The 18,998-nt window shown below is 39.6% G+C and overlaps 1 long non-coding RNA gene across 1 annotated transcript; it reads left to right on the top strand.

Annotated features, from left to right (window-relative positions):
* Positions 1 to 808: 808 nt before the first annotated feature.
* On the top strand, positions 809 to 18,735 carry LOC122000249. The gene is made up of 3 exons (XR_006117046.1): positions 809 to 819; positions 6,867 to 6,870; positions 18,546 to 18,735. It is a non-coding gene; the product is annotated as an uncharacterized LOC122000249 (long non-coding RNA).
* Positions 18,736 to 18,998: the final 263 nt, after the last annotated feature.

Below are 18,998 nucleotides of genomic sequence, written 5' to 3'. Positions count from 1 at the left end.
GCATGTATCATGTTTCAAGTAATAGATAGTAAATAAATTTTATATACATGAATGCTGGCATGTTCACATGGTTTGTTGTATGATTAAGTTTTAAAATTTTTCTTCTTCCGCTGCAATGATTGCACATGCATGTATGTATGTTCGCGTAGCGCCGCCCTTGCTATCAGTAGGGGAGGGGCAGGCGTTACAACCTACGGATCAACAAGGAGCCAAGAAAGAAGAATATCAGTAGATGAAGAAAGAGCAAGCCAATTTCATGGAAAACGGGAAAGCAGAGTTCCATCTGCTCAGCGTCCTTTCACCCCAGGAGGTCAACCGAATCGGCAGCTATGTCTCTGCCAAAGATCTCTGGGAGAAGTTTCTGGAGCTCCATGAAGGTACTTCAGAAGTGAAGTTAGCAAGGCGGGGCATCCTCCGAACTCAGCAAACAAATCTCCGGATGAACAATGGAGAAAAGGTAGCGCAACTCCAAGCACGAATCAAGGAGCTGATAACTCAGTAAAACAATCTCAGAGAATCGGTAACAAACTGAGATTCGATCTAGTATGCGCTCAACGCCTTCCCAAGAACTTCAGAATAGGCGTCCTTAGTAGATGAATACTACATCTCTAAGGACTTTGAGGTAAGTACGCTTGAAAATCTATTTTCTACCTTCAAACTTCACGAATCTCGAATTACAAATTCAAAAGACATAGAAAAGACAAACCTCAATGTTGCCCTAAAGTCAAGGATGGAAGATCAAGAGTCCAAGACATCCATTGATGAAGATGAAACAACTCTACTGGTAAAAGGGTTCAATAAATTTCTTAAGTCTAATAAGTTTAAATCACAGTCAAGAAGGCATCATTGAAATAAAAGAACTGTCTAATGCTACAACTGCAACAAAGAAGGGCACAACAAGGATGACTGTCCAAAATTAAAGGAAAAGGACAAGAACAAAAATCTAACTTCCTCCAAATACAAGACCATGAAGGCCACATGAGATGATTCTTCATCCTCGGATTTCGAGGTAGCAGCCTTCTCTGGATTAGTGCTAATGGATAACCATCAAGAAAAAGATGAGACTAGCTCAGAGATGAGCATAGATGAAGGGGGAGGATCAGAAAAAGAAAGCTGCGATGAAGGGGGAGCATCATAAATTGAGGTAAGTGAGGTACGTGCTCTAACTCCCAAACAGTCCTTTAAATTTATTAAAAGTCTTACTAAAGATCTAGTTAAACTAGAGAAGGAAAATTCTGAATTAAAATTGAATTTAGCAAAATTATGTCCTCTACAATTGTATGATAATCTAAAATTAGAAAATGAAAGATTAAAGATAGAAATCAAAAAATTGAAAAATGTTAATGCATGCTTGAATAAATTTCAAAAATCAAAACTTAGAATTTATGAAAAATTAAACCAGTACATTAAAAAACATTAACGACAACTTAGAGAATACCTAAAGGATATGTACCCCCTAGATATCTAACTAACCCAGTAGGAAAGTGTTAGAGAGTATATTAAAAGCCTAGCTTTTTGTAAATATTTATTTTGAAATAAAGAATCACATTAGTCAAATGTCTACATTTATGCTAAGTGTAGTTGTTAAATTAATTTATATTGTAGATAACATGGTGTGTGGTGTCACACACAGAAGATAATGTTATCAATTCCTTATAAATTATAAATAATAGCTCACGACTGAGATGGAAAGGAATGAACCATTGGAATAGTCGTAGTGTAATTAGGTATTAGTTTATCTTGACTGATAAATTACAATAGTACACTCTGAGTGTATTGAGTAGGACCATTTAAGGTAAGTTCTTTTTATACTGACTTAATAAAAGAACAAGACCTTTGTTATTATGGAATTGTGTACTCTTAATCCCGATATAATTACAAGCACGTGTACTTAGTATTTATTTCTTTGACTTATCAAAGGGTGAGATTTAGCTCAATAAATCAAGAGGCTCGATAAGTTGGGAAATGATATTATTTATAGTGTGCGTTGTTGATTATAGAAGGAAACTGTGCCCTAGTAATCTAGGTTGATAATGTCCCCAAGGGGAGCTCATAAGGATTGTCATGTAAACCCTGCAGGTGGACTTAGTCTGTCTTGACGATAAGGTTGAGTGGTACTACTCTTGGACTAAGATATTAATTAAAGAGAGTTGTCAGCAACTCATTTAATTAGTGGATATTCTATATCTTAAACACAGGAAGACTAACACACTCATAATAAGAAGGAGCCCAAAATGTAATTTGGGATTGGTGTGGTAGTTCTATAATAATTCTTTAGTGGTATGAATTATTATTGATGAAATTAAGTTGAGTGTTCGGGGCAAACACAGGAAGCTTAATTTCATCGGGAGACCAAAACCAATTCCTCCTCTCGGTCCCTATCGTAGCCTCTTATTTATAAAGTGTTATACCCACCTATACCCACCTTCCTACCCAACCTTAGGTGGCCGGCCAAGCAAGCTTGGAGTCCAAGCTTGGGCCGGCCAAGCCAAAGGTTGTGCCTGTTGATACAGTCTGACCTGGCTGTTGTTTTGATGTTGACACTAATTTAAGTTTGTATCAGATATTAATTAAACTCAGACTGATTAATGATCAAGGTTGATCATGAGGAGAGGAAAAGTCCAAGTACGGATACTTGGCACGCGAAGTCGGAGAGGCCTCGGTAGCTCATTCTCCGGACTAGGTCAGAGAGGGCTCGGTAGCTCGTTCTCTGGACCAGATGAAGTCGGAGAGGGCTCGGCAGCTCGTTCTCCGGACTAGGTCAGAGAGGGCTCGGTAGCTCGTTCTCTAGACTAGACAAAGTCGGAGAGGGCTCGGCAGCTCGTTCTCCGGACTAGGTCAGAGAGGGCTCGGTAGCTCGTTCTCTGGACCAGACGAAGTCGGAGAGGGCTCGGCAGCTCGTTCTCCGGACTAGGTCAGAGAGGGCTCGGTAGCTCGTTCTCTGGACCAGACGAAGTCGGAGAGGGCTCGGCAGCTCGTTCTCCGGACTAGGTCGGAGAGGGCTCGGTAGCTCGTTCTCTGGACCAGACGAAGTCGGAGAGGGCTCGGCAGCTCGTTCTCCGGACTAGGTCAGAGAGGGCTCGGTAGCTCGTTCTCTGGACCGGACGAAGTCGGAGAGGCTGAAGGCTGGATTAGGATGCCAACCTAAGGAGTCTAGTTTCATTTCCTTAGTGTCTAGAACCCAATTTCATAGATCACATGCTTATAGGGTTTATGAGACTAGGAAGGGTGTGACCAAGGCATGGGTTCCTAGGTCTTTCATTGTAGATGCATTAGGTCCCAAGATTTGGGTACCTAAAACATCTATCTTTCGTGTCTTGTAGGTATTTGTCAAGGGGGAGTATCTATCAACTTGGTTTGTTGATAGTGGATGCTCCAAGCACATGACCGGGGACAAGTCACTCTTTACTACCCTTCAAAACAAAAATAGAGGTAATGTGTCCTTTGGTAATAATGGTAGCCTTAAGGTTATAGGAGTTGGAGATATTCAAATATCCGAATGTCTCCAAATCAAAAATGTCCTTCTAGTCAAGGGGATGACTTTTAATCTCCTAAGTGTCAGCCAATTGTGTGATACGGGTTACACAATTGAGTTTCATTCAAGTCAATGTCTAGTCAAACACATTGACACACTTGACACGGTACTAGTAGGCACAAGGGTAGATAACATTTACCAAGTATCCTTTAAAAGTGCTACTGATACCTCTGCTAAGTGTTTCATGTCAAAAGAAGAAGAATCATGGTTGTGGCATAGAAGATTGGCCCAAGTAAACATGAAGAATATTCGAAAGCTGGTCAACAAAGGATTAGTGCGAGACTTACCAAGCATCAAGTATCAAAAGACAAAACTATGTGATGCATGTCAAAAGGGTAAGCAAACAAAAGCGGCTCATAAAGGTAAAAGCACTATAAGTACATCTACTGCTTTAGATTTATTGCATATGGATTTGTTTGATTGCAGCAATGTTGTTTCATTGAATGGGAGTAGATACTGTTTAGTGATCATTGATGATTTTACTAGATATACATGGACCTTCTTTTTGAAAAATAAGGATCAAACCATAGATATTTTTGTTTCTTTTTGTAGAAGAACTAAAAATGAAAAATCGACAACAATTAAAACAATTAGAAGTGATCATGGTGGAGAATTTCAAAACCATAGATTTTTAGAGTTTTGCCAAGAAAAAGGATATAGGCATGAGTTCTCTACTCCAAGGACCCCACAACAAAATGGGGTTGTGGAGAGAAAGAATCGAGTTTTGCAAGAGGCTGCACGAAGCATGCTCAATGAGTACTCATTACTGAGCTACTAATGGGCTGAAGCGATAAATACTGCTTGCTATGTGCAAAACCGAGTCTTGATACATAGGTTTTTAGGAAAGACTCCCCATGAACTTTGGTTTGGGAAACCCCCTACAATTAAACATCTTAGGGTGTTGTAAGGTGTTTATCTTGAACACCAAGGATCATCTTGGAAAGTTCACGGCTAAGGCTGACGAAGGGATACTAGTCGGGTACTCTCTCACCAGCAAAGCCTATCGAGTCTACAACAGTAGGACTAAGTTGATTGAAGAGTCCTCGGATGTAGCATTTGAAGAAATCCCTAAATCGAATAATCAATCAAAGGATGTAGGAGAAATTCAATTTGAACTTAGAAATCTAAGTTTAAATGATCAAAACATAGAAAGAGTCGAAGTTGACTCCGATGACGATGAGCAAAGGCAAGAGAGGACTCAGTCTGATCCTTTACCTGATACTGAGCCCTTGCCTGTGTCTAGTGAGACCATTCATGAGGCACCGCCAACACGAAGGCAATCTAGGATAGTCTCTAGTCATCCCCAAGACCAGATTGTGGGAGACATTCAACAAGGGGTTAGACTAGGTCATTCTTTAGAAATGAGTCTAATGAGGTCGCTTTGATCTCAGAAATTGAACCAAAATTAGTTGATGAGGCATTGCACGATCCTGATTGGATCATAGCTATGCAAGAAGAGTTAGGTCAATTTGAAAGGAGCCAAGTGTGGGACTTAGTTCCTAGACCTAAGAAAACCACCATTATTGGAACCAAATGGGTCTTCAAAAATAAGTTAAACCAAAAGGGAGAAGTAGTAAGAAACAAGGCAAGACTTGTAGCCAAGCGCTATAGTCAAGTCGAAGGTCTCGATTATGATGAGACTTATGCTCCCGTGGCTCGATTAGAATCCATTCGCTTAATGCTAGCTTTTGCTGCACATAGAGGCTTCAAGCTCTATCAAATGGATGCCAAATCAGCCTTCTTAAATGGTTTCATTAAAGAAGAGGTCTATGTTGAACAACCACCGGGGTTTGTGAATACCGAAGCTCCAAACCACGTGTACAAGCTCAAGAAAGCTCTTTATGGGCTTAAACAAGCACCTCGAGCTTGGTACGAAAGGTTGTCAACTTACCTATTAGAAAAGGGTTTTGTGAGAGGTCAAATAGACCCAACACTATTTCTGCGTAGAGATGGTGAAAACATATTTGTAGCCCAGGTGTATGTCGATGACATAATTTGTGGCTCAAATAACAAGGGTTATTTGAATGAATTTATCACTCACATGGAAAGTGAGTTTGAAATGAGTCTGGTGGGAGAATTGACATTCTTCCTTGGACTTGAAATCAAACAAACTCTAGATGACATTTATGTCCATCAAACAAAATATACTCAAGAGATGCTCAAGAAATTTAAAATGAGTGACTCTAAGGAAGTATCCACTCCAATGGTGACAAACACTCGCCTTGACAATGATGAGAGTGGAAAACCAATTGATCTAACGCAATATAGAAGCATGATTGGTAGTCTTCTATATCTCACAGCTAGTAGGCCGGACATACTTTTTGCTGTGGGCATGTGCGCTAGATATCAAGTTTGTGCCAAGGAATCTCATTTAATGGCAGTTAAGAGAATTCTGAGATACCTTAAGGGCACAATTAGAGTAGGTCTATGGTACCCTCGCACAGAGTCTTTTGACTTGATAGGTTATACCGACTCCAATTATGCTGGGTGCAAATTGGATCGGAATAGCACCAGTGGGGGTTGCCAATTTTTAGGTTCATCATTAGTTAGTTGGTCAAGTCGGAAGCAACATTGTGTTGCTCTCTCCACGACCGAGGCTGAATACATTGCCATGGGAGAGAGTGTATCACAATTGTTGTGGATGATCCACACTCTAGAAGATTATGGGCTTTCGTATAAGGGAGTGCAAGTGTTGTGTGACAACATCAGCACAATAAACCTAACAAAAAACCCAGTCCATCATTCAAGGACCAAACATTTTGAAGTGCATCACCACTTCATTAGAGATCACATAGCTAGGGGAGACATTGCACTCACCTATGTTGAGTCAAAGTCAAACCTAGCCGATATTTTCACCAAACCTCTTCCGGAAAATGAATTTAGTCATTTGAGGAGAGAATTGGGAATGTGTTTGGCTCAATAGGCCATTAGGACCCTATCATGATCAATAAGGACAATTAAAACAACAAGAGAAATAGGGAAATTAATTTGGGCAACTTGGGAACATCTCACACAAACTATAAGGTTTAATCAATGATTTTTGTTTGCTAGAAATGGGGTGAGATGCTAGGATCAGCCGAATTATTCAAAATGTATCATACATCCCTTGAATAATTAGGTTGAAGAGACATAAATTGAGTATGGGGAAGACCATTACATAATTCATGTGTTTTTGGTTCCTAGATCTTACTCATATATTCCAACCAAGGAAACTTGGTTGGACCTTTATCTAGAAATTATGTAACTGTGATTGATGGACTGTTTGATACACTTGAATGATGCCTTTCATGATTTTGATTGAAACTAGGACAAGTCCTTGAAAGAATGATAGCAAGGTGGTTATATTTTGACAAACTTGAAACTGAACATAACAAAGGTCAAAATTTTCAGTTTTCAGACCTCAAGTTGTTTGTTTTCTAAATGTCTGCAACTTTAGGGCTATAAACAAGTTCAGACCATAATTTTTAGGTATTCGTTATACTTGTAGATCCTCCAGGTTCTAGGTTCTGAACATGGAAGTTTTTCTAGAGAAACTTCCACGAACTATCGAACATCTCTATGAATTTCAGTTACTGAAATTGCAAATTCCAGTTACTGAAATTACTGGAGAACTAAGTATCAGACACTGATCAGTCTACGGACCGATCAGGTCAGCCTGGCATGCTACTGATCACTTTCTGATCGGTCTACAGATCGATCAGGGAGTTCTCTGATCGGTCCGGAGACCGATCAGATCAATCCGGTACGTGGCCACTGATCATTCTCTGATCGATCTACCGACCGATCAGGAAGTTCCCTGATCGGTCCAGGGACCGATCAGTGACTACTGATCGTCTCCTGATCGGTCTACGGACCGATCAGGATGTTCCCGGATCGGTCCAGGGACCGATCGATCATTTCATCAACTGTACACCCATCAATAAGCCCTTAAATCTTCCCGATCCCTTCTTTTCTTCTTTCACGCTGAACCCTAGCCGACTCTTCCCTACACCTTCTCTTCCCTTCTCTTCTCTTTGCACGCCGGAACCCTAGCCGAAGCTCTAGCCAACAGCTCAATGGCACCAAGGTAACTCCTTATTTCTCTAGAACTTGGCATTTCGATTTCATTTCTCACCATAACTGTGGTTTTTGTTTCGGGTGGCTCCTGTGCTCATTTACTTCCCATTGTATCCCATTGTTAACTCTTAGAAAGAAACCAGTGGGTGAGGGGACCTCTAAGTCACCTGAGAAGTCGAAGTCTAAGGCTCCTTCCCGACCTCAACCATCTATTTCCGGGAGATTCCCGAACCACAATTTTGAGGAAGCCTTTAGACAAAGAACCTTTAAATTACTCCCTTGTAGGTCTGTAGATCGTAAATTCATGGACGAATTTTGTCCAACTGTGTCTGAAATCATTGCCTACTACAGACTTGACTCACTTGTCTACTTAGAACGGGATATCAACTATGACTTGGTCTCTGAGTTTTATAACATCCTTCATCAGACCACTGATGTAGGTTATAAAACAAGAGTTGCTAAGCGGACTCTTGATTTTAGTTTCTCATCCTTCTTTAACTATCTCGATTGTCGGAGGTGTTCCGGTAATGTCTTTTCGATATTTCCTGATTTACCAGATCCTTTACCCCCACCTTTTGATATCTCATCTGACGATATTTATGAGTACTTCTTCATACATCCTAGATCGGGTGGTCTTGATGAGCTAGATGTTGACTTTCCTACCTTTGCAGCCTTGAGATTATCTCCTCAAGACTACATTCTTTTCAAAATTGTCACAAACTGCCTTCTGCCTATCACATCTAAACCACTGTCTGAGATCCGACCCTATCATTGCCTGATGCTTTATGGATTGCGTCGGCGTCTCGACTTTGACATCGTATCTAGCATCTACTCTTCGATCATATCCTATAGTGAGCCGAGCGGCTACACTGTTTATATGCCTTATGGGCATATAATTACAGATTGGCTTGAGACCCTTCAGATTGATGTCTCTAAGGGTAGAATAGTCAAGATGGTCAGACAGGATTGCAAACTTGGGAAGCGGGCATTTTCCAAGTCTGGAATCATAGGAAAAAATGGGGATGTTTGGTGGAAGGATGGGAGAGCTCTGGGTGAGTTACCATGGGGACCCCCACGACAGGTTGCAGCTGCTCCTGTTGCTGCTCCTCCTGCTGCTGACGATGGAGAGGCCAATCCTGATCTGCGCTGGCAGATCGCCGAGCTGGAGAGTCGCTTTGATCGACACGATGAGCTGCTGGTTGCTGAGCTTCACGGGCTGCGCGTCCGGATTGACCAGCGCTACAATGATTTACGCAGTCAGTAGCTGGCGACACATCAGGTGATTATGGATTGGATGGCCAGATACCCACCTCCGCAGGATTTCCCGGGCTATCCATCCTCGAGCAGCGGCATGCCACCTCAGGGACCCATTCCTCCCGTTGATGATGCTGATGTTCCTCATGATGCGGAGGCTGAGTGATATACATTGTTCTATGATGTCATTTTGACTGTCTATGTTTTTGGATGTTGCTTGTTGGATATTTTATGTCTGACCTGGATGCTTGTTCATTTCATCTATGTATGTTGTTTATTTTCTTTCTTTATGTTTCGCTCCTTATTGGTTTTTAATATGCTACTCATATGCCTTGTCTTGTATGTCTCTTATTCATTTATCACTGTCTTATAATACACTTAGAGGGTGTTCTATGTGAATTAAGAAAAAGACAGTATGAGTTAAGGGGGAGTCTTTTAAAGTTTTATTACCAAATTCGCACCTTTTCGGAGTTTGACAAAGGGGGAGAGAATAACTAAGTTTAGAGATAAATGAAAGTTTGGCTTTAGGGGGAGGACCTTGATTCCCCTATCCTTACATGGTGTTATATCTGTCTTAGGGGGAGGATCTTGATTCCCCTAAAATTTGGGGAATGTGGAAATATGAACATTTCTTATCTAAACTTAAATCGTGTTGTCAAACAACAAAAAGGGGGAGATTGTTGATACAGTCTGACCTGGCTGTTGTTTTGATGTTGACACTGATTTAAGTTTGTATCAGATATTAATTAAACTCAGACTGATTAATGATCAAGGTTGATCATGAGGAGAGGAAAAGTCCAAGTACGGATACTTGGCACGCGAAGTCGGAGAGGCCTCGGTAGCTCGTTCTCCGGACTAGGTCAGAGAGGGCTCGGTAGCTCGTTCTCTGGACCAGACGAAGTCGGAGAGGGCTCGGCAGCTCGTTCTCCGGACTAGGTCAGAGAGGGCTCGGTAGCTCGTTCTCCGGACTAGGTCAGAGAGGGCTCGGTAGCTCGTTCTCTGGACAAGATGAAGTCGGAGAGGGCTCGGCAGCTCGTTCTCCGGACTAGGTCAGAGAGGGCTCGGTAGCTCGTTCTCTGGACAAGACGAAGTCGGAGAGGGCTCGGCAGCTCGTTCTCCGGACTAGGTCGGAGAGGGCTCGATAGCTCGTTCTCTGGACCAGACGAAGTCGGCAGCTCGTTCTCCGGACTAGGTCAGAGAGGGCTCGGTAGCTCGTTCTCTGGACCGGACGAAGTCGGAGAGGGCTCGGCAGCTCGTTCTCCGGACTAGGTCAGAGAGGGCTTGGTAGCTCGTTCTATGGACCAGGAAGATGGTAGGTTTTAGGGCTGGGAGGCTCTAAAACTAACTCAGGGACTTTGGATCGGTCTGTTGACCGATCCAGTGATACCTTAGGTATCTGATCGGTCTGTGGACCGATCAGAAACCTCACAGAAGCTTTCTGTGGGTTATCTGATCGGTCTGTGGACCGATCAGTTAACACACAAAGTATTTCTGTGGGCTATCTGATCGGTCCGGTGACCGATCAGAGATAAGCAACGAAGCCACAGAACCGTTGGGGGATCGGTCTGTGGACCGATCCACGCACAGGCTGATCGGTCCACAGACCTATCAGACACTTCCCGGACCGATCGGGATGAGTGACTGATCCACAACATGTCGTTTGTTTCTGCTGCTTCTCTGATATTTCTGATTCACTTCTGATTCACCTGATCATATCATCTGCTGTGAGATTTTTAAGTTACAGGTTGCAGGTATCGTGCCATTGGTTAATTTCAAATGAAGCTTCGTCAGAAGAATAAGAACAAGTGCCCTTTATGCTGTATTTCACTGCAAGTGATGCAATTCGAGCTTCAACGTTCACTGGTCGCGATCAGTTGGACTCTTGCTCATTGGTTCGAGCTCAGAGACACCAGTGAAGACCATGGATCGTATTGGTGTGAGTTCAGAGAACCAGATGAGAAGGAAGAGTGATTGGCGACGCCTGAGTTGGTTGCAGTGATTTGACACAGGTGACAGTGATTTCGGGACAGTGAGAAAGCAGAATAAGAAGAAGGAAGAAGAGAGGTTCAAGCTCTGGAAAATCGATCAAGAGGCTGTGTGTGCTGTTGAGCTCTTGGCTGATTCCTTCTGTCTTTGCATTTGTGCTTCGTGGCTGTAAGTTCATATGTTCAATCCTTAGCCACTGAACTCTGTAAGTAATTGTGCTTCACTTTCAAATCTATTTTGTGATCTTTGTGGAGAGGTTACTCCACCGAGAATGAGAAACATTTAGCCGGAATTTGTCCGGGGTGTGATCTACCGAACGATCAAGGGATCGTCCACCTTACGGACACGCCGAGGAGTAGGGGCAAGTTATCCCCGAACCTCGTACATACTTGTGTAAGCTGTGGGTTGTGCTTCTTTCCTTGCATCAGTTTTATTTTTGTTATTTTCGCTGTGCTAACAAGCTTTTGTGAGGAATTGATTGAGTTTTTAGTGGAGGCTATTCACACCCCCCCTCTCTAGCCATCCCAAGATCCTAACAGTGCCAAGTAAAGGTGGTCGACCCTAGCTTGGAGCCCAAGCTTGGTGTGGCCGGCCATGTAAAAAAATAAAAGGGATTTTATTTAAAATCTTTCCATATGTGGAAGCCATGGTTTTAAAAGAGAGTTTAAAATTTAAATCTTTCGTTTTATAGCTTTCTACAAAAGATTAAGTGAAAGGTTTGATATCTTTCCTTATTTGTAGTTAAAAAGAAGATTTTAATTTTTGATAAAACTTTCCTTTTTTGTAACCATCTTAATGATTTAAAAGAGAGTTTTAAAATTAAATCTTTCCTATTATAGTTTCTACAAAAGATTAAGAAAAGATTTGATATCTTTCCTTATTTGTAGATTGAGAGAAAGATTTTAATTTTAAAGAAAACTTTCCTTTTTGGAAATCATCCACATGTTTTAATAGAGAGATTTTAATTTATAAAAATTCCTTTTATAACCAACCATGAAGGGAAAATTAAAATAAAAATTTTTATTTTAAAAATTTTCGGAAACAAATAAGGAAGTTTTAATTTTGTGTTTAAAACTTACCTTATTTGGAGCAATTGAAGGGACATGCCATTAGAGGTTTAATAAGGAGATTTTAATTAAATTTTCCTTATTAACCAATGGAAAGGAGAATAAGGGAATTTTAATTATAATTAAATTTCCTTATATGCCAAGACTAAGGAATATAAAAGAGGGGGTAGAGGTGCCTCACCTTACAACATATCGCCTATTATTCCTCTCTCTTTTCTTCCTTGGTGTGGCCGACCCTAATCATCCTCTCCTCTCTTCTTCTTGTGGCCGAACCACATCATCTCTAGGAGTTCTTGTGGTGGCCGTATTTTTCTTGGAGAAGGAGAGAAAGGAGGCTTTGCTCTTGCATCCCTTGGAGCTTGAAGGTTGGTGGCCGAAATTTGCAAGAAGGAAGTTGTCTTGGTGGTTCTCATCTCGGTAGATCGTTGCCCACACAACGTCCGAGATAAGAAGAGGAATACGATAGAAGATCAAGAGGTTGTTGCTTACAAAGAAATGTATAACTAGTAATTCTATTCCGCATCATACTAGTTTTCTTTGTATAGTTTTTGAAATACTAAACATAAGAGGCTAGTGATTCTAGGTTTCAGATTTATTTCAAATTTGTGTTTCTTTGTTTTTCAATCTTTTAATTCAATTGTTCTTTTTGGTTAAACCTAGGGTTACTATAAGGAAATTAAATCTTGAATTTCGTTAAGAGATTTTGTCGAGGCAATGGTGGATGTTCCCATACCCAAGAAGGCCAAGTGCCTCACCATGTTTGACCTGGGAACCGATTTCTGAAATAAATATTTAATTGAATTTGTAACACGTGTGGATTTGGATCTATAATGTTAAGTATCGTTTGGGATCCAAGTCTAAATCTCTAAGAACAGATAAGTTAAATTTGGAATCAATAATGTTAAGTTCTGTTTGCGATTCCTAATTTAATTTCTAAAGAACACAATAGGTTGTTAGGAATGGTTTAGGACTTGTATAAAATTTTTGTACAGGGGAACCAGTACGATATTCCCAGTATAAACCAACAATTGGCATCAGAGATAGGGTTTGTCTCTGTGTGTTGGGTTTTCAGTTTAATTATGTACATGTCATACATAATTTAGGCAGGATAATAATAGGATATGCTAACTTTGTGGTTGCAGACTCCAACTATTATGGCTTATGGTTATTGTGTGTGATTGGACCCTTGGACATGTCAAGGGCATTTTATTGTGTCTGCATGATTGTATTAAACTAATACAGCAGGAGCTGTATTAGCCCTAGGATTTTACATTTATGTTCGATCTAGACTTGATGTACATTCCCTTGTGGAATAAAGGATCGATGTATGTAAAATTTTATTGTTTCTGTCGCGGATCGTATCCTTGCGAGGCGTGGTGCTATTGGAGGACCAGAGACGCAGCGGAAAAGGAAGCTCGATGGACTCGACGGCATGAACCCTAGGGTTGGCAGCACGTGAAGGGCAGTGATGGAAAAGGCCATAATAGTTGGAAAATTAATTTCCATATTTATTGCTTTTATTTACTGTGATGTATGTGATGTGTGCTTGCTAGGTTAAAATTCCTCACCTTAAATAACTAAGTGGGAGAGGGATTAGTAGATAAATTCTACGGTCTCCATTACTAGTTTGTAAGTGATGCGGCAAACTTGCGTGTTGGCTCTGCGTGCCTCCCTCCCCATCGGATGAGTTTGTTTGCAGATCACTAGATCAAACTTCCTTTATGGATGGTTATAGGAAATTAATTAGGAGCGTGTGATCTTCCCCATCAGAAGGGGCACAATCTTATTTAATGTACTAAGTATCAAGTAATGGTATACACTTAGGCACATTTAATAGTATCCTCCCCATCGGAGTCACTGCTATTATTTGTGTGACCAAAGGAAAACCAACTATTAATTTGTCATAAAGATAGGTTGACAAGATAATAAAATTAAAACCCCCTCTTACAAATGTGTGTTTTTGTATACGTCCAAACTATCGTGGCATACAAAATTCACGGTGTATGAGGTAATTTTATTTGTCGGGTTGACAAGAAAATAAAACTAATGAGAAAAACCCCTCTTACAAATGTTTGGATTTGTATACGTCCACACTATCATGGCATACAAAATTCACGGTGTTTGAGGTAATTTTATTTGTCATAAAGAGAGGTTGACAAGATAATTAATGGGTAAAACCCTCCTCTTACAAATGTTTGAATTTGTATACGTCCACACTATCGTGACATACAATATTCATGGTGTTTGAGGTGTTGGTGAATTTAAATAATATTATTTGAGGAATCAATATTATTTTAAATTCAAAGTTTTGACCAAATATTTGATTAAAGACAGACCAACTATTAATCTTATTTGTCATAAAGATAGGTTGACAAGATAAAATTAATGGATAAAATCTCCTCTTAAAGTTTGAATTTGTATACGTCCACACTAATGTTGCATACAAAATTCATGGGGATTTTGAGGTGTTAGTCTTGACCAAATATTGTTCTGATTCTTAGAATTTCAAATGTTTGTCAATCCCCTAGCTGTTATACTATAGAATAAACTTAGTATTCCCAATTATAATGATTGGAAATAAGACTTGGACATTAAGGTGGATTGTCCTCTCAGAATTGAGAACAATAGAGGTGTATTTTATTCATTAGTTGATACATGTTTAGTGGTGTTATCTACCGGTACCTGGTGTGTAGATACGGAAACCACTGATCATGTTTGCAAGTCATTGCAGGGGTTTTAGGAAACCCGACAACTATATGAAGGGGAAATCACCATCTACATGGGCATTGCTGTAAAAGTAGCAGCTGTTGCAATGGGAGATGGTTATCCTCGGATAGGAATAAAACATGGAATTGTCTTTACGTATCAAGTTTAAAAAGAACTAGATTCTAGTTTTTAAACTATTCAAGGAACTTGATATTCTCTTTTGATTACAAAGTTGTTATCAAGGAAAAGAGGGAAGTTATCTGTTCTTGTATGTTGGTTGACAATTTATAAATTCCATGATGCAACAAATGGAAATTAATAATACATCTTCTAACTCTAATAAGAGAAAGCAACCTTCATAAATGAATCAATCATATCTTTGGCATCTAAGGATAGGTCATATTAACTTGAGTAGGATTCAAAAGATAATAGCCGATGAACTTTTGGGTTCATTGGTGGTGGAAAACTTTCCAACCTACGAGTCTTACTTGGAAGGAAAAATGGCCAAAAGGCTTTTTAAGTCTAAGGGGTGTAGAGCCAAAGATGTGTTGGAATTGGTTCATTCTGATTTGTGTAGACCTATGACTATCTAGGCAAGAGGTGGTTACGAATATTTCGTCTCTTTTATAGATGACTATTCGAGATACGGGAACATTTACTTGATGCGCCGCAAGTCTAAGTGCTTTAATAAGTTCAAAGAGTACAAGGCTGATGTGGAGAAACGTCAAGGTAAATGTATCAAGACACTACAGTGAGATGGTAGTGGCGAGTACCTGTTAGGAGAGTTTAGGAGTCACTTATCAGAAGTCGGTATTCAATCCTAACTGACTGCACCTGGTACACCCCAACAGACTGGTGTAGTAGAACGAATGAATAGGACTCTTATGGAAATAGTTAGATCAATGATGAGTTATTCAGAATTACCAAATTCATTTTGGGGATATACTTTGGAAAACGGAAGTGAACATAGTACCTTCTAAATTAGAACCCTCTACTCCCATAGAATTGTACAATGAGCGTAAGCTTAGTCTAAAGCATATTCAGATTTAGGGTAGTCCAACACGTGTGTTAAAGGGAGACACTGATAAGTTCACTTGTTTGTGGGTTATCCTAGAGAAAAGAAAGGAGGTTTATAGTCCTAAAAATCAGAAGGTCATTGTTAGCACCAATGTCCGATTTTAGAAGAGGACTATGAACCACAAGCCCATGAGTAAAATTATTCTTAAGGAAATTAGAGAAGACACGTTTAAACTAGTACCAACTGTACAAGATGTGATACCACAAGAAACTGCAACACGTGTCACAAATGATGCACAATTACAGACAGTGCCTCATCGTAGTGGGAGGGTTGTTAGGCAACCTAAAAGATTCATGTTTTGGGAGAGTCTTTGGACTTAATCCCTGGTAAACATGAACCTGATCCCCCGACATATGATGAAGCACGCCAAGATAAAGATGTAGTATCTTGGCAAAGAGCGATAAACTCAAAAATAGAATCTATGTAAGTCTGGGAGCTTGTAAAACCACCAAATGGTGTAAAAGCGATTGGGAGTAAATAGGCCTACAATAGAAAAAGAGGGACAGACGGGAAGGTGGAAACTTTCAAAGCAAAGCTTGTTGAAAAAGGGTATCCATTATGAGGAAACTTTTTCACTGGTAGCCATGCTCAAGTCTATCCAAATTTTTTTATCTATTGATGCTCATATAGATTATGAGACGTAACAACCCAAATTTCCTCATTCTGAGTCCTAATAGTGCTTAAAAATATTTAGAAATGCTTTAGAAATATTCTAGAGATTTTTAGGAATTTTTAGAGTATTTTTATGCAATTTTTGGAGTTCGTTTGGTATTTTTACCAAAAGAAAGAAGTTTCAAAAAATAAAGAGGTTGACTCGAGGTTCGAACCGGAGACCTCCGGTTAAGCAAAGCCTTAAGTTGTCTTGGATGACTAGGAACCCAGCAGGGCCGTGCTGATTAAATATATAGTGAAATAAACTTAAGCAGTAATAGAAAATAGAAAATATTAAGTATAAAAGAGTTTCGGCCGAGATTCGAACCCGCGACCTCCGACCCGGTCCAAGACTTAAGTGAAACGTGATGACCAAGAACCCAGCAGGGCCATGCTGATCAAATAAAAGGCAGAATTATATTTAAGTAGTAGTTGATAACAGAAATTTTTAGGTATTAAGAGAGGAGTTGGAATTAGTTTTTCCCGAAACCTAATCTCTTCTCCTCTTCTGCGTGCGACGACGACCTGTTTGGGGCGGAACCAAAGAGGGAGTTAGGGCATCATCTCCGGCGACCGGCCAAGGATTAATCCGAGGGTTTCTCTACACCATCGTGATCCTCTCGTCGAGGAGAACTTGTTGGCACAAAGAAGGGGCCGAGATTTCAAGCTTCTCCGAAACCCTAGAAGCTCCTCCTCTCGGTTATAAGTCCAAGAAGAAAGTAAGTGCTTCCTCACCTGCAGTAGAGTAGTTTCGGATTCATGTTAGCTTCTTCTTCTTGATTTTCGTAGCATGTTTGTAAGGAGGATTGTTTTGTGCTTGCTGCCGTGAACCCTAAAGAAAGAAAGAAAATAAAATTAATAGCTTAGAACAAATGAAACAACTTTACATAGGGTATGTGAATTCCGGCAAGTTTAATTTTATTTTGGAGCTTGCTGTACGGTTTAGTTGCCTTGTAGATTTCAAATTCTGTTACTAGGCAATGAACATAAAATGGTTCGGATTAATTTTGAGCATGTAGTTTGGTTTATTCCTTACTGTTTGATTGGAGCTGCTGTGAAGTTCGGTTATTTTGAGCATGCAGTTTAGTTTCTTCCTTACTAGTAAATTTAGAGCTGCTGTGTAGGTTGTTTGTGTTGTGCAATGGGCGTGAACAGCCTTAGTTCTAGGAGTTTTAGTCGGATCCTTAGTAGTTAATCCATGCACGAAGTTTTGATTTCTTGTGGAACTCTTTAGTAGGAACAATTAGTGTGTTTACCATGCTGTTAGACCAGTTTGTCATAGATTTGTTTAGCATCACAGTTTTAGATATGTTTAGCATTGTAGTTTTAGATATATTTAGTATTGCAGTTTTAGATTTGTTTGGCATTGCAGTTTTTGATTTGTTTAGCATTGCAGTATTTCAATTGTTTAGCATTGCAGTTTTTTTTCAATTGTTTAGCATTGTAGTTTTTCAATTGTTTAGCATTGCAGTTTTTCAATTGTTTAGTAGTGCAGTTTTTATTATGCATCTCAGTGCAGTTTTTATTAAGCATCTCAGTGCAGTTTTGTTAAGCATCTCAGTGCAGTTTTATTAAGCATTTCCGTGCAATTTTGTTAAGCACTTTAGTGCAGTTTTATTGAGCATTTTAGTGCAGTGTTAATAGGCATTTCAGTGCAGATTTGTATAAGGCAATATTTTATTATAAGTATTAACAAGTAACAAGTATTTTACTTGAGAAGGATAGTACTCGACTTCCGAGGTTGTCGTTAAACAAATCCAGGTGACCGTTTTCGAGGTCTCGACCCTAGTAAGATCAAGGTCTTTACCCTCGTAGGACTGGTGGCTCGCTACCTCAATTTCTATTAGGGAGCGCATATTTGGTATTAAGCCTGGGCCCAAGAAAGAAAAGATTATTATTTTGAAGTATAAAAGTATAAGATTTTAAACAAGTGAAATAAGCTTCACGTGAGTTTAAAGTTCAGCAAGTTTAGTTTCTGATATGCTAGCATGTTGTTTAGATTTTCATACTGTTGTTAGATGAGCATGAGAAACTTTACATGTTTAGCATTTTAGTATGTTTGATTCCTCTATTATCAGATGAGCATGTGTAGTATTTCCTTTAAAGCATTCAGTTTTAGATTTATTCTTATTCACTTGCATATTCGACTTTTGTGAGTTAGATAGCGCTTACTAAGCAATTTTGCTTATAGTTGCATTTCCTCTTACTGCAGATAAAGGAAAGGAAAAGCTATAGCGAAGGAAGGCGATAAGGAGGTGCAGATGGATGTGTGATGTTTGGACTATAGAAGCCTTGGGACTTAGTTTAGAAATTTATTAAGATTTTATATTCAGAATGTTAGAATTATTTTTCCTTTGATGTTAGATTTGCTTATGGAATAATTATGTTTTAGAATTCTTTTGTGGTGCACATTAGTTCTATTTATTTGAGTTGTAGTATTATTGCATGCATGTTCAGATTAATAGATATGTGTTTAGCATGTTCAGATTGATACGTAGTGTTAGTTGTGAACATATGCTTGTGAATATGTTAAGATGAGTTGTTTAAGTTTTCTTCTGTCACTAATTGCATGTTTAGAGAGTTTTATGTATTGATATTTACATGTGAACAACTCTAATTATGTTGAGTTAGTAGTCCAGTAGTGCTTCGCCCTCTCAGACTAGTA

Source organism: Zingiber officinale, chromosome 1A (genome assembly GCF_018446385.1).
Source record: "Zingiber officinale cultivar Zhangliang chromosome 1A, Zo_v1.1, whole genome shotgun sequence".
NCBI lineage: Eukaryota > Viridiplantae > Streptophyta > Magnoliopsida > Zingiberales > Zingiberaceae > Zingiber > Zingiber officinale.
This window is presented reverse-complemented; position numbering and strand designations above follow the sequence as displayed.